Consider the following 26152-nt stretch of genomic DNA (forward strand, 5'->3'; position numbering starts at 1 on the left):
TAAGTCCCTATATTAATTTGGAGTTTGCTACAGCGGAATGAACCACCAACTTATACAGCATATGTTTTATGCAGCGGATGCCCTTCCAGCTGCAACCCAACACTGGGAAACACCCATACAGTCTCATTCACACATATACACAACAGACAATTTAGCTTTTTAGCATGCCTTTGGACTGTAGGGGAAACCGGAGCACCCGGAGAAAACCCACGCAAACACGGGGAGAACATGCAAACTCCACACAGAAATGCCAACTGGCCCAGCCGAGGCTCGAACCAGTGACCTTGCTGTGAGGTAACATCGCTACCCACTGCGCTCCGCCTGTAAAATATTGTATAACACAAAATGAATTAACTAATTAATTATTTCATTCATTCATTCACTTATTCATTTTCTTTTCGGCTTAGTCCCTTTATTAATCTGGGTTCACCACAGTGGAATGAACTGCCAACTTATCCAGCATATGTTTTACGGAGCGAATGCCCTTCCAGCTGCAACCTATCACTGGACAACATCCATACACTTTAACACAAAATATTTAACAGTATTAACACAAGCAATACATAATTTCATATCAGAATAAATAAATGTTTTAATACAAAATAATAAAAATATATATTCAAATAATGTTTTAGACTTGTTTATATTAATTTAGTAAAAAGGTTTACCTAGTTTTAATATGTAGGTCTATAAGTATAACTATAACTAACCCAACGCTTTTAACATTTTAGGACCCTTGTACATTCATTCATTCATTCATTCATTCATCCATTCATTCATTCATTCATTCATTCATTCATTCATTCATTCATTCATTCATTCATTCATTCATTCATTCAGATGGCCTTTGAATTACTTCAGTTTATATAAACCAACTTATTTAAATGACCAATTGTCATCTAGGCTCATCTAGGATTTGATTTAAATGATTTTTACAATACACATAAAAAACAATTGAATATGAGTCACACAGCCCAGTTTATTAGTGTGGATTAGATCTACTCCACAAGTAAGCTGTTTCATGAAACTGGTGAGCTCTATTGTTTTATAAATGCATATAATTACACAGAACACCTCACAGCTAATAAAAATCTGTGTTCAGCAGTGTCACCCCATTTTGTTTCCCACTTTGTCATTAGGCAGACAGGCTCTGAGGAAGAAACTGACACCAACTGAGTCACACTGAATTTGAAAATGAATGAAATGCAGCGATGAATCACCCTAATACCAAGCTATATATGAATTGTTGACTGCAATGTATAACACCTTTTACTTAATTTTAGGAAATTTTACAATAAGACCAGTCCACAAGCAGCACATTTACATTTCATCTCATCTGTATCAACCGAGAAGAAAACAAACGCACATACAGTACTGTTATGTGGTGGTTGTGGTTAATGTTTGCATTACAGTTACTGAAAGTGAATATGGGAGGGCTGTTTTTTCTGGTTCACAATCATGAGTTCTTTTAAAAGGAGACATAGTGGTTTCTATTACAATTAGCAGTGTAATATTCATCCTTTGTCTTTTGTATTTGAGGCAGCAGTTTCATTATGAATAATTTTCTGACCCCCCTAAATGAATGGCCTGAGGGGAAAGACTTCAAGGACTCCTTATGTTTATGGCATTAACATTAATTAGCTGCGTTTAATGGCTATAAGCTCTGTCTATTTTCATTTTTTTTAAATGAAGACTAATTCATAATATAAATTTATTGAAACCAACGTAGGACCTTAAGACCCTCCAGGTAAGAACATGTCAATTTAAAAATAATTAGATGGTACTAGACCTCTGAAAATAATTAACAAACCATATGATCTGAGAGCTGAGAATGATTTTTTTTTTAATTTCATCTTTATTACAAATGCAGCTTTGCTAGATATGTTATTATTTATAGTTATTGATCATTAAAGCCACACATTTGGACTCATTAATTTAGCATGACCCCTGCTAATAGATGACATAGCTACACCTGCTTCTGGGTGTATATTGTCTGTTCTCGTGGAATAAACTGTTCTGAGTTATGTATATAATAGACTGTAAAAATAGATGATGCATCTCTTCTTCATTCCACTGAAAATTGAAGCCCCAGGTATGGTTGCTGTCATCTTGCATTAATGATGCAAGTTGGAGCCTGAATTTCTGCAGAAGGGAAATAGAGCAGCATTTTAAAAGTCCCACCCAAATTCATCATGCAGTTGCAATGACAAGCATCGTGACACTACACCCCATTTTAAACTAATGCTTGCAAATAAACACCTCACCATACATAAACATGAAAATAAAATAAAAATACTGTACATTAAAAAAAGCATAATCCGTATTTGGGAAAAGTTTATTTGAATTGTATTTACATTTGTTAGTTTGACTCATATCTCGTTCATTTAGACAAAGAGGGTGGGTTTGTTTCTGACATATACTGCAACCTGTCACCAGGGGGCGATGCAAATGTTTTGTCTTCACTGTCACTTGATGCACACTAGATGTATCTATAAAGGCCTATATTTTGTGCAGATGTTAATTTAGAAACAGTCACTTCTGATTAGTTGGAATACACTGTTGCCCATGGATATCACACCAGACGGGGTTTGAACTGAAAGTCAGCTTAGTGTAAGTTTTTTTTTTTTTTTTTTTTTTTGCTATGATGTTATAGAAGAGACATTTTTGGTTCACTGTGTAAATGTTGTTAAAAATAACCATTTTTTGAAAGTATGATTTTTTTTAAATCAAATTAGCAAAGCATTTTCCAATATGAAGAACCATTTATGGAATTTAAATAGTTTTTTATGGTTCTTCATGGAACCATCAATGCTGTTTTGAACAGAATTCAAAACAGAGTTTTAGCAATTTTACTTTTTTAAATTTCCTGTTTACACTGTTTTGGCGACATGGTGGCTCAGTGGTTAGCTCTCACAGCAAGAAGGTTTTTGGTTCAAGTCCCAGCTGAGTTAGTTGGCATTTCTGTTTGGAGTTTGGATGTTTTTCCCCCAGTCTAAAGACATGCGCTCTAGGTGAATTGATTAAACTAAATTGGCCGTATGTGTATGTGTGTGAATTAGAGTCTATCGGTGTTTCCCATTATTGGATTGCAGCTGGAAAGGCATCCAAAACATGCTGGACAGTTGACAGTTATGTCCGCTGTGGCAAACCCTCATTGATAAAAAGGACTACGCTGAAGGAAAATGAATGAATGAATAAATGAATTTGCATTATGTTTTATGTTTAGCTTGTATAGTTTATATATAAAATGAACTCTTCAGCTTGCAGTGATCAAAATGCAAGATCATTGTACATTATGCATTCTACTTATTTTTCAATATTGTTTTGACACGTAACGCTAGATTAGGTATTTTATAAATGAATTATTTATATGGACTGCTACCATCTGTAATTCTCAAAATGGAAAAGGTTGATTTGTTGGTCATCAGAAACATAAAATCATACTTAATCTGTTGTGTTATATTTGTGGGAGCGTAACGTTACATCTTCCACATCTCCATGGTTTCAGGGCGCCCTCTGAAAGCACATGTTTTCATGTGGTGAATAATATCACTCCGCCAATATCACTCCGCCTGGTTCAGCCATGGTACAGCAGCAGAGCTTTTAGATTATTGAAATCGATAATCTAATTTAAATTAATGAATTATGCTAAAATAAACTAAAAGTGACCCCGCCAGAAAAAAATCTGCTTATTGGATTCAAAAATGTTTGAAGTAAATGTTTTGTCTTGCAAAGAGAAAGTGAAGTTTTCCTTTAAAGCATACATAATGTAGCATTTAATCACGTATCTGATAGAAGGGCTTCCGGTGGGTCTTGAGCCTATATTAATGAGATGAATATAAAACTGAAACATCTTTCTCCAGGTAATATACACCTCTTTAGTTCACCTATTTGAAAACAATAAACAGCGCCTCCCCTTGGTTAATTTCGTGCCAGAACTACCTTTTAACCACCTTTTGGTTTCTATGCTTCCAAGTTCCATCACAAACCTGATAATAGCTTGAGGAAACTTAATTCTATAGTTTTTGAAGTAGTTGATGTAACAGTTAGCAGTTTTGCAAGTTTAAATTTAAAGAGTTTTAGGTAATGCAGAATATTTAACAGATAGACGCATAGATAAATATACAGATGGACACATGGTTCGACGGTCAGATAGATAGATGCTAATGTTGCATGTGTTTGCTTTGTGGCAGCTTTGCTACCATGTTTTAAAATGTTGTTTGCTGGCTACTACCATGTTCATGGTGTTGATAGTATGTTTTAAGCATGATTTAGTACCATGTGTTAGGAACACAATCTCACAGCAATTTGTATCTTTTTGATTTAGGGTGCACTCACATTAAATACAATTTCCTTAAACAATGCCGCTCAAAAATTATCATAAAAGTCCTTGTGCTGCAGGTATTAAGAGGTTAGAAGGTGCAGCTGTCGTGCAGTGAGGAGTTTGTCTATTTAATAAACTATGACAGTTTGAGTTAATTGAAAATTAAGAATGATTAATAAATCCAAATGAAACAGTCCTTTAAAAGTAGTAATGGGTCGTTCATGAACGAATTTTAAATATGACTCGGGAGCTACGAGTCTTCTCAGGTTCATTTCAAGTCTTTTGAGTCGTTCATCGGGGAAAGGCAGAAGTCAATCATATGCGTTTAGAGCCAGAAAAAGAAATGAACCATTCATCTCTCGAGTCCGCTATCGGGTCTGAGTCATTCATTCCTCACAGGCCAATCATATGCGTTTAGAGCCGGAAAAAAAATTGAACAGTTCATCTTTCGAATCCTCTATTGGGTCAGAGTCAGTCGTTCCTCACAGGCCAATCATATGCTATCAGAGCTGGAAAAAGAAGAGAATTGAAAGGTGAGCTAATTATCATGGCTCCTATCGACTCAGACTTTGTACATTGGTTAAGATTACATGTGACTGTCAGTGTAACGTGAACAAACCACTGACATTTAAAGACATGAAGAGCTGAGCTGAGCAAAGAGACAACAATAACTTCAAAGACAAAAGAGCAGGTAAACATTGAATTATTATTTTCTCCTTCTTTAGTATTCTGATTATGACTTATTTGTCGTGCGATCAACCTTTTGGGCTAGTTGTAGATGTGTTTGGAAGCAATTCGTAACATTTTAATAATATTTTGCCAAATTGAACCAAATGAACGAAATGACTCGAAAAAAGATTTGTTCATCTCGATGAAGACTCAAAGATCCGAGTCAGAAAAATGATCCGAACTTCCCATCATTATTTAAAAGTCACATCTCATCTTCAGTTTCGGCCTCAGGCGCGCTTTGCACTTACACTACAAGCGTACTACGCTCTGGTACACCTCTTCCAACCGGGAAAGGCCTAGCCAACAGAAACATGCCTGAGCCCCATTCAGAGCACTCATACTTCTCAAACGAACTGGCAAATGATCCTGGCCACAGTTTGGAGGGCATAGTGGGAGTGCGTACTTAGTGGCTAATTCGTATGAATGGGTATGATCTCATTCGTACGATTTAGTACGATTTGCTCATCCCCCAATGATGGTTGGGTTAAAGTGTGGGGTTGGGTGCCACGTCTCCTTTTTAAAATTGAACGTTTTTGTATGACTGAACTTGTACAAATACGTACAAATTGGCCACTAAACTAACAAAACTTAAAATTCTTACGTTCCCTTGATATCAGGCTGGTTATGATCATGCTGCTAGCAAGTGTTTGTTCATTGCTAACATGATTTGTGCCCCACATGATGCACTGTATTTTCTATATGGTGAACTTATACTGGGGTACAAATTGGTACACAATGCCCTTTTTGATTTTTTTACATGTTTCAGAACATTGATAATCAGCTGTTTATCATACGAACAGACATGGACATATTAATGGAGGTAAAGACACTGAGGAGTCTTTTCATGATCCTTAAAAAGGATTCCAACACCAGGGGTCCACTTTGAACTGAGAAAGGCATGATGTGTGCCTTAGACATGCGTCAGGTTTTGTATGATCTGGATTCTTCACCAGACTCAGAGTTTTTCTTTTAACTGTCAGTCCAATTCAGCACTCAATCGGTTTTGGCTGTTTCATGTCCAACCGCAGCTGTGAACGCGCGCACATTCACAGCGCACTTCATTTTCAATGAGGGGAGTCGACCACAGGGCTGAAAATGTGTTTAGCTATCCTCATCTATCATCTGCGGCACACTCATAAAATGACGAAGTCAGAAGCCAACGAATACAACTGCAGAAATATGACTGATTAGATCGGCTGGAAATCGTGTCACGGCACTCAATATGTTCAGCATGTTTACTTGAGGTTCACCTGTCTCCGAGACCTGAGACATTTTCATTATCGGAAATGAAAAACATTTATTCAGCATTTGTTTGTGCAAAAGCTGGAGTAGCTTTATCACCGAGAGACAGCTGAACCCAGTGGATATGATTTAGTTGGAATTTTTCTCCTTGGAGTTAGTCTTAACAACTAAAGTGTAATATGGCACAATACAAAAAGACTCCTTATCTGTCCTTCAGGCATAACGAATGGAAGACTAATTATCTGTCTGGCCTTTGCAGTCCAGCGCCATTTTCAAACCAAGTCTTGCAGCATTTATAATTTATATCCTGCATTTTTAATACAAGATTGGCTTTGCTTCATCTCTGCATGCCTGGTGTCAGCCGCTGGAGTGACTGTCGCAAACTTTGCCAGCTTAATATGAAAGCGCACCATTTTATGTTTGTGATATGAGCAACTGAGTGCTTGAATTAATGATTTAGACATCCAGTTTTCATTTCGATTCACTGTAGAATCATTTATTCCGTTTGAGATATCAAATTGTGATCTAAAACTGTCCAGAAAGCAGCTATATTTTTAATTCAAGGTTTTTATTATTTATTTGTTTGCTTTGCTTCTGATTTCTGTGCGACTTACTCCTTGCCGTTCACACCTGTGGAATGGTAATCTGCACCGCTGATGTGTTTTCTCATTTCTTATATTTTCGGACCTGTTTACTTCCCTTTGCCAAGGACAAAACAGAGACCGGGGAGGCCGTCATGCAGATGTTTTTGCTTTTATGTTTTCTGCGAAGCAAATGTCACTTAAACACAAGATTGATTGTTTTATTGACTCATTTGGAATAGTAGGGAAACCTCGTAGTTGTTGAGTTGGAACAATTGATTTTATTCAAATGCTCGTCGAAGGCGGGCGGCAGACAAGAAAAGAAATGTTTATGCAGATATTCTGAGTTTAATCTCTTGTGTTTATGTCAGCGCCTGGCTCGCGTCTGTGTTTGAATTGAAAGCCCAAAGCAATTTCCATTGGAGCGGGAGCCATGGTGGCCCATTGAAAATGAAATGGTATATTTTATAATCAAATGAATCACGCTATTCACAGTGTGTTACGTTTGCTCTGTAATTATACCTGCCAGTGTACATGATTCAAACAGTTATTAGTGATGGTCATGGGAAATGGAACGAGTCACACACTAGACCGTTTGATTCGGTATTAAGAGAAATTAGAAGCGTTTTGTGACAAAGGTGGCAATTTAGAGCAATTGCTTTTAATGGTTCATTTCACCTTTTTTTAATTTCGCTTATTATTTTTTTGGGGGGTAAAATCAAATTTTTGTAATGATAACTGCTTTTAGCCTTTTATAGTGACACTGTATTTAGATGAATATTTAGATAAATGTTAATTGCATGCAGGATGCACCAGGAATATTAGAAAACAAGAAGCGCAGCTTTTATGCTTGATTTTACCTTCAGTGTAATGGCCTTTTGTAGCCTGCTAATTTAAGCAAGGAAAATATGCAATATCATAATGTGTGTCTGCTAAGCTCCAGGGATATTTGTTATTACAGACTGCCTAACAGCTCGCTGATGGATGTGATACTTTCTCATGATAATTTTCCTGTGTCTTATCTCATCTAATCAGGCTGGTCAGTGGTCAGTTATAAATGTCTACACAACCTGACAAAAGTCTTGTCGTAGATTCCTTTTGTAAGAGAAGCAAATAATAACTTGACTTCTAGTTGATCAATTGGAAAGGTGGCAGAAGGTAGAATTTTCTGATGAATCATCTGTTGAACTGCATCCCAATCATCACAAATACTGCAAAAGACCTATTAGAATTAGCATAGACCCAATATTGTCATATAAATTTGTCAAGTTTGGTAAAGAAAAAATCATAGTTTGGGGTTACATTCAGTATAGGGAATGCAAGAGATCTGCAGAGTGGATGGCAACATCAACTGCCTGAGGTATCAAGACATTTGTGCTGCCCATTATTTTACAAACCACAAGAGAGGACAAATTCTTCAGCAGGATAGCGCTCCTTCTCATACTTTAGCCTCCACATCAAAGTTCCTGAAAGCAAAGACGGTCAAGGTGCTACTGGATTGGCTAGCCCAGCCACCATTATTAAGCATGTCTGGGGAAGATGGAGGAGGCATTGAAAATTAAACCAAAGAATCTTGATAAACTCTGTGAGTCCTGCAAGAACACTTTCTTTGCCATTCCAGGTGACTTTATTAATAAGTTATTTGAATCATTGCAGAGATGTATGGATGCAGTCGTCCAAGCTCATGGGAGTCATACACAATATTAATTCTTATTCCACTGAACCGTGACATTATATTCTACAGTACATTATTTCTGTTGAGTGACAAGACTTTTGTCTAAGGAAAGTCAGACCTTATTTTCCTAACTAAATAATTAAAAGTAAATACATGATCATATTTTATTTGGGTAAAATAAACGTAATGTAGTGGACCTTGCCTTTCAAATTAGCCATTTCTAAAGCCAAGTGATCAACTAGAAGTCAAGTTATTTATTGATGTTCCTAAAACTTGAAAAATCAGCAAGACTTTTGTCAGGTAGTGTTTTCACAAGAATGTTGCAATATGTACTTAATATGTGCTTATAAGACATGCTCTAAATAGAGTAGCAGAGTGCACAAAACAGCTATAACAAAAATGGCACAAAAAAGCATTATCATTTGAATCACTTTAAGAATGTTTTTGTTTTGCAGCTAGCGAGTTATAAAAATATTAGCAACCAATCAAATCATATTATGCTTTCAGCAGTGGATGGCAAAACTGTAGTCCATGATAGTCTCATAATAATCAGAAAAATGTCACTTAAGTTAATGCTAATATATTGTAGTTATTATTATACTTATTATTATACACTAGTTATATTTATAGTAAGCGTTTTCTCTCCATCTCTCTCTTTAAATTAGCAGATAATTTAATCAATGTCAGGCCATTTAAGTAGAACATTAATATAATTTAGTTTAAGTTAGGGTTCTTAGTGATTCATAAATTACTATAAAGTCAATGGCTTTAATTTATTTTGGCTTGTGTTTTTTTAATCTATAAAAAAATGTATTCTCAGAATAACAGAAGTCGTTGGCTTGTATAATATAATTGACTAAGGAGCATAGTTTCAGTTAAAACTCTTCTTTAATGGTCTACTGAATAAAAAGCCATCTATATCTTGGATAACAGTTAGAAAATTTGCAAATTTTCATTTTTGGCCAAACCGATGGCTCAAAGATGTTCCGACAGCCAGAATGAGTGCGTTTTGGTGTAGTTAATCAGTGTGGTGGTATAACTTGAACCTGTGTTTATCGTTTTGTTTTACATGTTGCAAACTGAAACATTTGGTTTTTGGTGATGCATTGAATGATGTTGCAGATATATCAGGCTGGCAGGCTGACACAGATGAGGTTTTGTTAAAACTGCAAAATGTGTTGGTGATAGTTGTGAATGCATCAGTTAGAATGAGTTGAAAACGATAAACAAATTAGCAATGTTTTGCTCCATATGCTGTCATTTTTCATCAAAAGTCTGTGTAGGTATTCAAAGCTGTCATGGAGTTACATTATGGCTTTTTAATTTCCAGCAGTTTCTGCAAAAATAGTGTTGCAATAGTTTTCTTTTTTTTCCCCTAAACTTACATTATATATTTTAAGTAGCATGAGTGTTTTCATCAGTAATGATACTAATTAACAGAAAGGTGCTATGCTTTCATCATTACAAATACTGCAGAAAACCTAGTGGAACCCGCATGCACCCAAGATTCACATATTAATCAGTCCAGTTTGGTGAAGGAAAAATCATGGTTTGGGGTTACATTCAGTATAGGGGTGTGTAAGAGATCTGCAGAGTGAATGGCAACAACAACAGTTTGAGGTGTCAAGTTGTTTATTACATTAAAAACCACAGGAGAGGGCAAGTTCTTCAGCAGGATAGCACTGCTTTTTTACTTTTGCTTGTTTTAAACAACACATTAGCAATTTTCAGTAAAGTTATATTTAGTGAAATATGAAAAAAAATATATATATATATATTTATATATATATATATATATATATATATATATATATATATATATATATATATATATATATATATATATATATATATATATATTATTATTATTATTATTATTATTTTTTTTTTTTTAAAGAGAAGCAAATTTAGGTTAAAAAGGAGCTTTAACGGTGTTTATCCTTTATTTTGTTAACGGATGCCCTTTACCGTAGGATATTTTATCATCCTTCAGACAGATGAACTGCTGGCTGCTGCTCTGTATTACCTATTGGATTCATTTCAATGGCACAATTTAAGCCCAGTCCAAAACCATAAAGGATTTTCAATAAAAAGCCACCATTGGCAAATGCAATTTAACTCTGCTTCTAGAACACTTAATCTTTGTCCTAGCATCTGAACACATTCTTTTTTTTTGTCTCAGGACATAAGGCTAGTGGCAAAATCTCATCAGAGCATTCATTACTATTAGTCTCCATTCAAAAAACATTGAAGCGATTTGAGCAAAAGTCAATGCGTTAGTCTGATTTGAAATCTTTTGTTTGTTCTGACTTTAATTGGTTCGAGATTTCACTCGAGTGCAAAGCTTGCTAGGAAACAATATGCCATGCTGCAAAACTCTTGAAGAAAAAAGGTAATCAGTTGGTAATGGATTGCAGCAAATTATAATCCATCATTTGCATCTATTACATTCAATGGTCCGTGAATTTCATGCCTCAAAGAAATTGCAATGAAGTTCTTTTTATGAACAAATTAGGTGCATTTTGCAACCATTAATCTAAAATGTTTAATAGATTAGGGTCAGATTTTGCTTCAGACTCGAAACACCACAAAATCTTGTTGTGGTTTTTGTGCTGCATTTTGATCTGATGAAAGTCTCTGATTGTTTGTCACGGCTGTATGGTTGGGATTGATGTTTATCGAAACAGAGGAGCTGGGAAAGAATCAGATGGGTGATTATGGTACGGTTGTCAAAAGCCTGAATGCCTCCAATTGTCAGATCCATCTCAGGCTTTCAGCAGGCAAGATGAGCATGATTACATAATTATGTGTGCAAAGTGGCTCCGAGGGGCCAGCAAGTGGTGCATACAAGAGCTATTATTTACTGTGGGCAACACAGAATACACTATCGAATGACCTGTGCAATTGCAAGTGCTAGAGATAAACCGCATTATCTCCCTCAGTAACTTCAGCGTGGATTATTATTTCCTATCATTTCGTTTTCAAACACAGCCCACGTGTGGAAACGCATTATCAGAGCCGTGAACACATAAAACATTGCTCTAATCGCCACTTGTTCCAGCATCGCTTGTTCAAAAGGTGAAGACTGCTCTTTAGTTTGCATTCATAAAATGTTTTTTTTTTTTTCAAGAAATAGGTTTAAAACCACTTGGCATAAAACAAAACACCTCAAAGTTATAACACATTCTTAAAACACAAGGTAAGCATACATTTGTTTAACACAACCTTTTAAAATATATTTATAATAAATGAAAGTTCTTTCTTAAACTGGAACGTAAGGTCCACACAAGCAGCCGGTGTTGGGGGTGAGGCATTTCAATAACGTGTGTTATGTGAAGGATGCTGGACAATGGGGTTGAGGATCCACGTGCAGTTTATTACAAGAATGGTCAGGCAGGCAATGGTCAACAGGGTCAAACAGGCACATGCAGAGCAATGCAAAGTTGTGGTCAAAGAACAGGCAACTAATCGGTACCGGCAGCAATGAAATAAATCAAACAGACAAAGCAAAGGGTCAAAACATGGCTAAGCTAAACAAGAAAAAACATGTCATAATACTCACAGATAAACAGAAAAAACAAGACTCAGTAACTAGTGTGTGTGTCTCTGTGCTGCTTTTAAAGTCTGTGTAATCAGTTCTGAACAGCTTCAGCTGTGTGTGCTAGCAATCAGCCGAAAACCGGAGCAGTTGTGAGTGTGTGGTGCATGACAGGATTTGTAGTCCATCATTGACAGATTTGTAGTGCTGAGTGAAAGTAAATGACAGCGTGAGTTACGAAATAATATTACTTTTCTAATTAATGAGTACAGTAACAGCGACGTAGTTAAGCAGTAGGTTGTGCTGTCGCCTCACAGCTATAAGGTCGCTGGTTTGAGCCTCGGCTGGGTCAGTTGGCGTTTCTGTGTGGAGGTTACATGTTCTCCCTGCGTTCGTGTGGATTTTCCTCCAGGTGCTCCGGTTTCCCCCACAGTCCAAAGACATGCGATACAAGTGAATTGGGTAGGCTAAATTGTCTGTAGTGTATGTGTGTGAATGAGTGTGTATGGATGTTTCCCAGAGATCGGTTGCAGCTCGAAAGGCATCCGCTGCGTAAAACATATGCTGGATAAGTTGGCGATTCATTCTGTTGTGGCAACCCCAGATTAATACAGGGACTAAGCCGAAAATAAAATAAATGAATGAATTAATGAATGAGTACAGTAACGCATTTAGTTATACTTAAAAAAATGTAACCCAAGTAACTTTTTTGTTTTATTAATTAGCTTTTAAAAGTAATTTGCTGAATTAAAGTTGAGATGAGAGATTGCATTCACTATTTTGAACACATGGAAGAAAAGGAATTGTACTTGAAAATGGTTTGTACTTCACCAATAAGACAAAACTCACGAAATTAGCAAACACTATGTTTTAAACATTCATTAATCTGTATATCCAGCATGTAGAGCTTTTGGCTCAGAAAGTTCTCAGAAGAAAACATTTTTCTACATTATTAGTTTTTGATGTGTGTTTAAGGTACATAAAGGTGTAGGTTATACAATGTGTTGTTAATTGCAGAGCTGAAAAAGAAGGGAAAAAAAATCCTGCAAGTTTTGAAAGAGAATCTCAGCCTGGTAAGAAAAAGTAACACAAACTTTTTATAACTCAAAAGTAACATAACGCAATACCATAAAAAGCGCAACTCTTTACTTTTTAGTAAAGTAACTTAATATTGTAATGCATTACTTTCCAAAGCAACTTTTCATAACACTGCTAGGGGTTTAGTAACTACTAGCTAGTTTTTTTCTTACGGCAAACCGTAGTTAGTAGATCGTAAGCTCTTCATTTAAACCGTCAAACTGTTTTAAAATTCTGCAGCTAATGCATCTACAAGTATATATAACTGTCCTATGAAATTTAAATGAAAAGTGACATTCTTTATGAAACATAACATTGCAATCAATCACTATAACAGACAACGCACATAAGCCTACCTGCTTCGTCAGCCGTGAATGCACGCGAAACACACATGAAGTTATTAAAACATCAACTCTGGGGTTGGGGGAAGGCTGTGAGCAGAGAGAGATTATTCTTCATTATTATCACAAGCTCCTCAATGTAAACTAATCTCGTTGTCATCTTTTCATCTTTCTGTTATACTTAGGGGAGGCTGCTGTGAATATTTAGTTGCAACTTAGTAGTGTCACATTTAAACTAATTTTAGTGGTGCAAAACAAAAATATGTACTGTAGTAGTGTGTAAGTTGTAACTTAGTGTTTCTTTAAGTAACAGCTAGGTGTTTTAAGTTACGCGCTGTTGGTTTAACAGGCCCCTGAACTATTCGTTTTTATAAATAACTCAAAGTGTAAACAGTAATTAACACCTTGGCTGACCAGCAACTCAACGCTGTAACTGAACACATCTGTCAAGTCTGCTATTTTTGCATGTGTTATTCTAACTTGTGAACTAAATCCTTTGTTTTTCAGTGACATACTCTACATTGCATTTAGTAAGGTTGTCTTAGGCTTAGATATCGACATTCAAATTGCCAAAATTGCTCATGATTGTCTAAAAAGCCATTGAACCCAAATGAACTGCTTTTAAGAAGGACTGATGTACGCAGATGTAAGCAACTTTCAGACTTAGTGAACATTATCCAAATGGACCTAGAAATCTACTTGCGTACTTCTCTTACATTAATGCAGATGTCTCTTGGAAATAGCTGGATGCTGAGCATAATTAGACCAATCAGATGTGTTCAATGATTGTAATGCATTTGTCTGGAACAGACGAGCTGACGCTGAATCTTCAGAATATCATTGCCATTTAAACTCATTATTGACTTGGAGAGACACAAAGCGAATCACAATATGCATGGAACAATAGTGAGTGCATTTGAATTGCTGTTTTTCTAAAGCAAAGAATGACATGTTTGAATGAACCTCAGAGGCTTTGTTAATTGACTCTGAGTGATGTCATTAATATATTTAACTCGATCTCTAACGAGCGTGAACCCACTCAAATACTCTTTCAAGGCTTTCACCTCTGTCATAAGCATATTAGAAGATAACACTTTCCTTTTGAATTATGTCAAGAGGCTAATTACCAAAATGTCACGAGCTAGTTACTTAGAGACTGCGTTTTTTCTTTTCTCCATGTGGGCTTTCAAAACAAGGGGATTCTGGGATTGTCTAATGCTTTATCCAACACCTGCAGTCAGCTCAGCTGCAGGTGCAGCCTCCAGGCATCAGACACTTTAGAGCATCTATACAGAATTAGCATAGCTTCACCAAACTGTGGCACCGTGCAAATGATTTTTTTCTGCGGTTTGCTATGAGAGACAAAAGGAGGATAGTTCAAGAGAGTCCAAAGATAGACTAGACAAACTAACTCCCATCTGGGTCATTCTTCAAAATTGGTGGCATTTATGTTGGGTTAAAATGAGTTTTTGGTGTTAATGTCAACTTTTGCTTTGTGTAGCGCAGACTTTTGAATCTCATTAATTCAGAAAACACTAATTAAGTTAGTAAAAGTTTTTATTCTTACGTATTTTGTTTTTAAAGTCACTTTTTCTCACCTTTTTTTTGCATTAAAAGTAAAATTTTTGTATTAATAAAGGTAATATTTTGGCTTTAGGGGTCTCCAACAACATGCTAATATGTGTACAAGGTAAAAAAAAAAAAACACTTTTATTGTACTATAATATGCATTTATTTTTACCTAATTATCCCAGCGACTCCCATATGAATCGTTCAGAGATTCATTTGTTCCCAAACCCCCTGAAGCTAATCTGCGTTAATTGGTCCCATGACCTAGTCTGTTGCGATTGGTTGACTGCTTTCAGCACGAGGCAGAGATAAAAGCCCAATACGGCTATAAAATAGCAGAGAGTATGTGAGATCCCAATGCAGGAATGCAATAAATAAATGCAGTCAAAGACCAGCATATTGCTACTCTAGGGTTAGGGTTAGGTTTAAGCTACTCTTAAACCTAACTCTAAGTAATAACAACAGCACACATTCAGTATTAATCCACATTAGCAATTAGCATAGCATATTATAGCACATGCCATAGCACATTAGCATTGAACTATTTTAAAAATTGACCACGCCAGGTGTGTGTAGGAACAGCAGAGGATCGCTAGTTCAGAAACGCATATAAATCGGTAAAGGAAGAAGCATGCGTCACGTTTTTAACCCTTTATTCCCTGCAGTCAGGGCCAGAGCATCCATAGAGGTGACCTAGGTGGACACCTAGGGTGGCTGAATAGAGAGGGCAGCGTCCACGACATCTCCTCATATTCATCCCCGACAATACCCCCTACCGCCCTGGTTCTGGCTGTCAATTGTGCAATTACACCCCCTTCTCTCGTTTACACTTTTGGTTTGAGGGCAGTATGATCATCTTTTGCCTACTGCGCCAGTTATTTTTGATCCGGTTCTGCCCGCAGCCGAATCTCCATCTCTCAGTGATCACCATCTTCTTGTCATGAACAGTTCTGTGATCCCTCGCGCCTCGTGGAGGGAAAGCACATGCACATTTTATCAAAGCTGGAAGTACATATTTGGTAATGTACTGTATCCACGTCGATGCGATCAAACAAATCCGACCCAACTCGATTGGTTTATTCGACTCTGTCAAATATTTTGCTAAAGAATCAATAGTTTTAAACAAGGTGCACTTTTAGATTTAAACCTCAGCTGGATGTTTTCATTCACTTAGAACTGTGTTAATGTCACCGACTCGGTCCCAGTCATTCCCCTCGCTGGCCAGCAGAGACCGCCATCTCCGGACTTCTAAGCATTACATCCTCCACTTACACTGATCATGCACACCTGAACTGAATCACTCAATGACCCACGCTCCCTACATAAGCCACACTCAAACCTCAACTCAGTGCGAAGTCTTGTTTAGCCCCGGACAGCATTACTGAGCATTCCTTCCTGCCTGATCTCCTGTGTATAACCCCGGACTGTTTCTGACTCTGAGTTGTCTTCTGCCTGCCCACGATCCTTGCTTTCTACACGGACTCTGAACCACGCTGCCTGCCCTCGACCCAAGCCTGTCTAACGGATTCTGAACCACGCCGCCTGCCACTGACCCATGCCTGGTAAATCACTCTGTGTCTGTCAGCCGCCAGCCCCAAGACCATTATTGATACTGTTGATGTATGTTTGCACCTTTGTGCATATTGGATGTTTGTGTGTGACTGTGACTAATAAATACTGCATAATGGATCCCTCCGTGTCAGTCTCCACGTTACAGTTAAACACTGCATAGAAGGTTATTTTCAAAAACTCAAAATAGGGGCTCTTTACTAATAATAAAATTGTGAAACATCAGGTGTATATAAATATATATATTTAACACATTTTATCATTTATTAGTTTATTTGTGCAAAGCTGAATGTTCTGCATCAGTACTTCAGCACTAATGATCTTTTAGAAATGATTTCAATAAGCTGATTTAGTTCCCAAGAAACAGTTCAGTGCTGAAAAGCGTTGTGCTTTTTTTGGATTGTTTAATGAATACAGCATATAAAGGTCAGAACAATGTTTGTTTGAAGTGGAAATTCTTTGTAGCGTTATATAAACGTCTTTACTGTTATTTTAATGCTAAATATATTACCTTCTATTTCTTTCTGTTCAGTAAACATTTGAATAGAAGTAAAGTATTTTAGATTTTAATTATTAATATGTTATGAATAAATAAATAAGAAAGAATTAAATGTGTTTATTTCTTTCACCTTCAAAACACTTAAATGTTACAGCTTCTAACACAATGTTTAGTAAATGCAGAATGCAGTGTAATGTCAATGTGTCATGCAAAAAAAAAAAGAATGATAAGAATATAGAGAATAGAATATACTTTTTATTTCATAAAATATTAATTTACCTTATCTGTGGACTTGATGTCAGTGAACTATTGTTTTGCTTGTGCAAACATTGCTATGATCCAATGCTTTCTTATGGCTGTAACCTGTTTATTTTGTTTGGATGTACATTTTTAGTATATCACTGCACAGAAACAAAGAATGTGATAAGAATTATTAGCCCCCCTTTGATTTTTTTTCTTTTTAAAATATTTTCCAAGTTATGTTTAACAGAGCAAGAAAAGTTTCACAGTATGTCTGATAATATTTTTTTCTTTTGGAGAAATTCTTATTTGTTTTATTTAAAAAAAAAACACACATTTATTTATATATATACATTATATCATTATATCATATATACAAATGTATATACATTTTAATTTTTTATAAACCATTTTAAGATCAATATTATTAGCCCCTTTGAGCTATATTTTTCGATAGTCTACAGAAAAAAAAATTGTTATACAATAACTTGCCTAATTACCCTAACCTGCATGGTTAACCTAATTCTCAGTTAAGCCTTTAAATGTCACTTTAAGCTGTATAGAAGTGTTTTAAACAATGTCTAGTAAAATATTATCTACTGTCTTCATGGCAAAGAGAAAATTAATCAATTAATAGAAATGAGTTAATAAAACTATTATGTTTAGAAATTTGTTGGAAAAAAATGTAAACAGAAATTGGGGAAAAAATTATACAGGGGGGCTAATAATTCAGGAGGGCTAATAACTCTAACTTCAACATAATGTAGCAAGTACATTTTCTGAGTTCAGCGTATAGTTAATTTTAAATGTGTTGATTGTGGAAAGCAGCATATCGTGAAATAAATCTTGTTTGTGAATCACCCCCAGACACAGTTGGACATGGGTGTCGTCATACTGCTTTTATCTCAGCGCCGCTACCTAAATGCACACTATATAAATAATTCACTATAACAAAGTACCTTTTAAGAGTTCACAATAATAATAATAAAAAATACAATGAAATAGCATCCAAGGTTTTTTTTTTTTTTTACTTTTTCCCAATTTCTTAATCATTTCAAGATGTGTTAAAATAGCCACAACAAGGACAAGTGGTTAATTAACACCTAATTGTGTTATCAGAAGATTATTAATATCGTTAGAATTTCAATTGTTTATCAAGCAGAATGATTCGACATTCAGCCATTCACTATCGCTGACAGACCAATGATGGATTAAACGTATGATGTGTCTCCGAGACAACAGAACCCCACGAATCATATCAGTGCTGTTTTCATGTGTGTGGAAATCTCCAGACTCTTTCACACACTGCAGCCAAACTTCCTAGTTTCCCCCCTCTCCTTTTAAACACTTCATGTTTGATCTTCTCGGTTTCATGAGCAAAGGGCTGGCAGGTTGGATCCTGACATCCTTTGAGGCACAGGTAGGCGTAGATTGGCAGTAATAAGGGTTGTTTGTCACCTCTGGGGACTCTGCATTCTCCCCAGCAATGTGCTAAAGCTTTTTATGAAAAGAGAACCAACAGATCCTGTTGAAACTTAGTAAAAGGATCTTGCTTTTTTCTGCATCATCTTCCAAAGGGTGTTTGTGATGACTGCAGTTTTCCATTTTAGTTTCAAGTGAAGCGTTCCCAGCACCCATGTCGCATTTATAATTTACACAATAGAGAAAATAGAAAGAAAGAAAGAAAGAAAGGTTTTGTTTGATCATCCATGTTGTGCGCATAGAGGACATCGCCTTTAGTGGGGAAAAAAGAGACCTGTTCCATTTTCAGTGACTTACAGGCTGTGTTTTGGATTTCGCTTGCAATTCTCAGCTTGTGAACCCTGAGCCATAAAGAAAAGATCTTGTTATGTCTGCAGGTATTCGCGAATCGTGTTTGTTTGGTGAATGGAAAATCAGACGGAGACCGTTTGAATCAGTTATGATCTCCTGTGGTTTTAAGTTATTACAGCACTCTAACAACACCTTTGCTTTTGTCATGTATTGTAATAAGCTCAATGTGCCATTGTTGCTGCTCCTACCTGCCTGCCAAATTTATAGTGAAGTCTGTGTAATGAATACTCCTTGCTCTGTGCTGTTTTTATCAAGTGGGTTGAGTTTTAGGAGGAATTCAATCAATAAACACGTCCTTACAATCTCAAAAACCGATGTATTTCATAATATGTATTTAATATCCAATAGTGCACCATTTTCTACAGTACACTGAATAAATGCCTCTCAAAAATGCAATGCTAAAGGAGTAATACACCTACAATTGAAAATGTATTATTCGCTGACACTTACTGACTCAAGGAGCGATTACGTGACACTGTTTACAGCGAAAACCTTTTTATGCAGTTCTATGCCCTTTATGCACTCCATTCTTTTACAAAACTACTGTGTTTTTGGGGGGTGTAAAATGCAAATGATTGAAAACATATAATAAATGAGTAGTTCATCCAAAAATGTAAGTTCTGTAATCATTTATTCCACATTTACTTGATACAAACCTATCTGAATTCCTTCTTCTGTTGAGCACAAAAGTAAACATCTTGGAAAACATGTTTTCCATTGACTTTCTTGTTTTTCCTGCTATGGAAGTCAATTGTTACTGGGTGTCAACATTCTTCAAAGTATATTTATTCTTGTGGTCACCAGAAAAAAGGGTCCCACTTTATATTAAGTGGCTTTAACTATGTACATACACTAATGTGTACATTTGTTGCAATGTACTTATGGTGCAAATACATGTTTTAAATTGTACTTATGCTTAATTAAATACCTGAATGTAATAACATCTGTAATTAATTTCTGTAATTACATCTTTATTACACTGTTGACCATCCCTTACACCAGGGCTATTCAAGTAGTTGGTCACGGGAGCCAGTTCATGAAAAGCATCCCAAAATGAGGGGCCGGAGAGATATGTCTTATTGAAATATGAGACATGAAACAACAGCATATAAGAACCCAGATGCTGTATTTTTGCTCCTTAAGACACCCACGTTGTATTTTTCTACATTAAAATGTTAATATATTGTATTTTGAAACTACATAATGTCAGTGCATTGTACAATAGGCTTTTATTTTTTACAAACATTTAAATGTTGTATTTAAAAGCACAACAAAAGCAGGCTTCTTCTACATTCAGACACATTCATATGTTATGTTTTGAGCTACATAACAATTATGGAAGCAACAATTATGGATTTTGATTGTACGATTCTAGTCTGAAGAATAATCATGGTTTCATGGTTATCACATCTAATGTAAATTTAAACTTTATTTTAGGTAAGTATTTAAATGAAATGTTGTTATCATCTACGTTTATACATAATCATTTTAATCATTTGTAACAATTTGTCTAACATATCTTTTGTGTATATTGCTACAGCGTGAGATATTTTCTACTCAGTTTGTCTGGAAGGCTTGTGTGCATCGCTCAGCTTGTTCACGCATATTGGCATTGATTCTTACATTCATATAAGCTTGGAACTTTAAACTAGCGCACAGGTGGCATAACTTTGTTTAGTTGCAGCAGTTTCATTCTATGCAACAGAAATGCAGTATTGAGAAGGCTTTAAGCTTACAGTAAGTAACCAAATGTTTTCAGCTGCTCTCACCACTCGCTTAATGTCAGGTGACTCACGCTCTGCACAGCCTTCAACTGCAGCTCATGTTGTATTGAACAGATGATCATCACTGCATAAGTATAGCTGCCATTTTTCGACCAAGCTCAATTTATTTTTGATGTCTTGGTCACACTATTTGGAGGGCCGGAACAAATTGTCTTGCAGGCCAAGTTCGGCCTTACAACTTAAACTACCCTTAAGCCTACCCATACCACCAAACTCTACCGGTATCCCACCCCAAGAGCACTAGAAATGATTTGCGATACATAATGAGCTCAATAAGTACATTGTATTTATACTTTGACATAAGTACATAGTAGTTAAAGAAACTTAAAATAAAGTGGAACCGAAAAAAGAAAGTCATAGTGGTTTGAAACCACTGGAGAGGTACCACTATGTAAATAGTGACTTGTTTAATGAACAATCTGTTTAAATTACAAAAATGTGTGTTTTTTTTAATGATGTGCATGCACATTACATATTAAATTTGTAGGAATTCTCAAATATTTGGCAAGCTATCACCAACTACCTAGATAGCAAAATTCATGTGGTTGGGTCTACACCAAACACATTTGACCCACATACCGCATGGAGTGGGCGGTACACTCCTGTTTGCCAGATCTGTACCACATTTAAGCCATAGCAATATCACAAATCAGCCAGAATTCAACCAAATGAACCAGAACTGAGACTTTCCTGTGCCGGTTTGCTTTTATTTTGGCCCAGATACGGCCCATAACGGACACTTACATCCAACCCATATAGCCAGAGTTTGCTGTGCCAAATATTTGCCAAAAGTGACCCGCGTATGTCTTAAGATAACTGGGCCACATTTGTCATATTTGCACTGGGCCACTTTAGGCTCACAGCCACAATAGCCAGAGCTTACTGTGCCGGATATTTTCCAAAAGTGGCCCACATTTGTTTTATAATAACTGGGCCACATTTTGCATCTACACATGTAAGCCACATTTGGGTTTATACCCAGATTACCCTTAAATGACTATGCCACATTTTTGTCAACTATGGTCAACATTTTTCCTTTGAGCTAAATTTACAATTTTCTACATGAGCCACTTTAGGTTCACATTCAGATTACATAAGTGCTAAATCTGAAATGGGCCAAGTATGAATTGGAATCTTTGGCCCCCTTTTGTCATTGTGCAGTTGGGCCAGTTCAGGCTTATGTTAATTTTGTCTGGGCTGAATGAGAACCACTAGTGCTGCATATCTGCCTAAAGTGGCCCACATTTGTATGCTATACTGGCCTACTATGCATAATACAGTGTTTTTAGTCATCTATGTTAAAAGTTTATTGTTGTTTTATAATATTATATATTTTTGAAAGTTGTTTGGGCAATTTTAGCTGTTATAAACTTAAGTGTATGTGTTTATGATTAAAGTTAAACTGGCGTTTAATACATTTTTGTTAAAACAATACATTGTATATGAAAAAAGATGTGTATTCTCAAATCAGAAAAATTACTATTTGTTTATAACCTTCATGGTTTCAGTACAGTAGTTTACTGACCTTGACAATATACAATGTCAAACTACTAAACTGCTAAAAATAAACTTATATTTAAGTTGTCAAAGCAGAAATCAATGGAAAGTGGAAACAAATTAAAACCCCAGGAATCACAAGCTTCTTACAGATGCTAATTAAGTTTTTTTTTTTTTTTTTTTTTCAGTTCAGGCTGGTAACGACAGAAACTGCATGTTTTATTTATGCTTGTTAAGCTGTTGCTTTTAATCTGTTGACTGCAATGTGATGGCATTTTTATACCATGCTCAGTGCATTTATACCATTAAGAAATTAACAAACTAGCTCTAGTGTAATAGTTAAACACCCAAAATGGAGTTATGTACTTTCTAGCAGCATAAAATAGGTTTTAAGCTCATGAGCAACAAATTTTGGAGACTACAAAAAATACATCCGGGTTAATGACGTCCTAAACCCCTTCAAGTTATGCATATTCACCATGTGCATATTCACTATGGGCACTGTAACTGTATAGCAGAGAAAGCTAAAATGCAGTCCAAATGCTGCTATTTCCAGAAAGCGTGTTCTGTTTCTGTATTTGGGCTTCCAAAGGACATGACACAAAAGAGGGAAGTGCTTACAGTTGATTTTATTTATGTTCCAAAGAATTATAAAAAAGATGAAGCTCCAGCATTTGACAAAGGACAGCTTCCAAAATCTCTGTCAGTTCAGTGCTCAAAACCTCCTCGAAGAAGGAGCAGCTCCAACCAAAAAAAAAAAATTTGAGCCACAACCTGTGTTTTAATTTTTTAAAACTGATCTATTACACACACAGTTTCTTTAACAGTACTGTATGTTGTACCGAGGATGAAAACAAGGATGTAAACAATGGGAAATGCTGTTTGGCATGTTAACAGTTTATGCTATTAGAGGATTGACACTTTTTCTGGTGACGTGGAGCCGATAGCTGAATCAGCACATTATGTTAGCTGACCAATCAGAGCCTCTTGAGGGCGGGTTTTTGAAGGAACTATGAAATATGACAGTTGTTTTCATGTTAGCTGAGTAGCTGTATATAATCAAAGTAAGATATATGAAGTAAATAACATGATTTTTTTTTACAAATGAAGCATGAGCTTATAAACACAACCAAGCCTTGAAAATACACTCTTTACCACCTGTTTCAAAATACACTTCTTATTGATGCTCTTTTTAAACATTCTAAAAGTAACATTCTAAAGTAACTTTACTAGTCAACTGCCAGTCATTAGAGGATTAGTATACTAATAGGTTAGATTTAAAATAAGTGGACTCATTTGCAAAAGGCTTATATCATAAAAAATAGATAGATAGAACTGGTGTCATCATTTGAATTCATCACAGGCAACACTGTGTCAATTCTTCCCACAAAGAACAAAAAATAAATAAATAAAAAACCTAATATTTTCAATAAACTGTGACTGTAAATGTATCTGCCTGTTATATATTGTTTTTTTTATATAAAAATGGTCGCGTTTACTGCTAGAAGCTGGGTTATCTCACACCCTAGTAACAGCAAAAATATTACCCAATATGTCTTTTAATCATACCTATAAAAATGGTAGTTCCTATTGTGTCAACATATTGATGCCAAAGATTTCTTATTTGAAGCAATGAACCCCATGCATCTTAAAATGACACCAGAGTGGTTCCCTTAGCGTCAAAGAATAAAGAGAAAAGGTCCTAAACGAGCATCTGAAGGATCAGGAGTGAGAATGTGTTGAATGAACAATTAAAGAGCAATTAAAGGCTAATGGAAAATTGCACCAATGTTAGCAATGCTATAATGTGCTAATCCACATTTAGAGCTTGTAAATGGCTGATGCTGCAGTGTGAAGTCCTTATCAAAGAATCAGTCTTTTCTCTTTCTCCGCATGTCACTATTTAAAGCGTCCAAGTGTAGAAGTGAGCCAAGCTGTGATGTGAGCGAGAATAAGACATCTGCTCACAGCTGTGTGTTGGCCCCACTGCATTAAAGCTCTCACCGCATACTTGACAGTGTCGCATCGACTGAAGTGCCTTTAAGTGCGCCTTGAAACAAAAAAAGCAACAACTTCTTCAGAAAATCTTCTACAGTAATGTCTACTTGCAAAAAAAATAATAAAGATCTGAAAAAGCACAACCACAGCTGCAAAGCTTGTGGAATGTGATGCTAATTTAGAGACTGGCAGCTCCTTTTAGTGGAGTTTAAATTTGACAGCTGAATTTTGCTAAGAAATTTAATTGTTGCAGTTTCGTGATAAAAATGGCCCTGATAAAAAGAAAAATATTTCAAAACACTCTTTATTAGCTCGTCATTAATATTTTCATAAAGAACCTTTTAGTTTCTCAAAGTTTTTTTTAAAGTAAAACCTTTCTTGATCATTAAAAATTCCTTGTTCATCACTCCATGAAAATGTTTTTTTTTTTTTATAAAAAAAGGTTTTTCAAGAAAACAGAAATGTTTCTTCAGTGAAATCACTGCACAATTTAAAGAATTTGAGTAAAAAAAGTGACAAACAATAAAACTGCAGTTACTATAAACAAGCAATAAAGCTATAATAAGCTATAAAACTTACAGTTATTATAAACAAGATTTTTGCACATTAACTCTAAAAAGGACAAGAATGAAAGATACCAGATGGTAATATGGCTATCATTATAGTTATGTTTAGATTTTATACTATTATTCATGTGACTAGATCTTTGCTTAAATAAAATATCCTCAACTGAACAGAACTGAAAACCCAAGCTTATGCACATTTCTTCACATTTCTCTACATTCCATTGTTCAATTACCAACGAAATGTGTATCACATGAAGAAGTGTGTCTGGAAGAACTCCACAACCTCTTAGCTGAATTCAAAAAAGAATGTGACCTTTAAATAAAACCATCTTTGTTTTGTATAATTAGGTTCAAAAACCTATATTCAGAGTTTTGTAGTAATAAAACATGTTTTTTTAGGTTGTCTATATGTACAGTGTATATTGTGTATACACGTCTAAATTTATTGTTTTTCATTAAAATGTCCAAAAAACACGAGAACAGTGTTATATATTTTGCTGACCTAAGTACTTACATTGAATTTGCATGTTCTCCTTGTGTTCGCGTGGGATTCCTTTGAGTGCTTCAGTTTTCTCCACAGTCCAAAGACATGCGTTATAGGTGAATTAGATTAACTAAAAGGGCTGTAGTGTATGAGTGTATGTGGGTGTGTGTGTGTGTGTGTGAATGTGGAAGTGGGTGTTTCTCAGTTCTGGGTTGTATCTGGAAGGGCAGACATTACCATCATGACATTATTCAGACGTTGGGTTTTGGTCACTTTCCAACATAAAATCAACCAAATATCAATGTAATTTGACATCTTTATTAGATATTGATTAGTGTTGTCCTTAGACGCTGGTTAGACATAAAATTTTGGTCACCTGATGTCACGACCTAAATCTAAAATAATATTAACTCTTATTATGTTGTGTGCCTAATGGGAAGGGACTAAGTCAGAGGAAAATGAATGAACGAATCAACTTACATTATACTAAATGTTTCAGCAGATCTCTGTTAAAATACAGATAAATAAACATTTTTTTAATATGAGCATGCTAATGACATCAAACCCTTGATATCTAGTTTGATTTTATAGAAAATTTATTTTATA

General features: G+C 35.7%; 1 long non-coding RNA gene across 1 annotated transcript in view; it reads left to right on the plus strand.

Annotated features, from left to right (window-relative positions):
- The window catches only part of LOC141376396 (uncharacterized), a 387511-nt gene that overhangs the window by 95310 nt on the left and 266049 nt on the right, over window positions 1–26152 (plus strand). The window lies entirely within an intron of this gene.

This window comes from Danio rerio, chromosome 10 (genome assembly GCF_049306965.1).
Source record: "Danio rerio strain Tuebingen ecotype United States chromosome 10, GRCz12tu, whole genome shotgun sequence".
Classification (NCBI taxonomy): domain Eukaryota; kingdom Metazoa; phylum Chordata; class Actinopteri; order Cypriniformes; family Danionidae; genus Danio; species Danio rerio.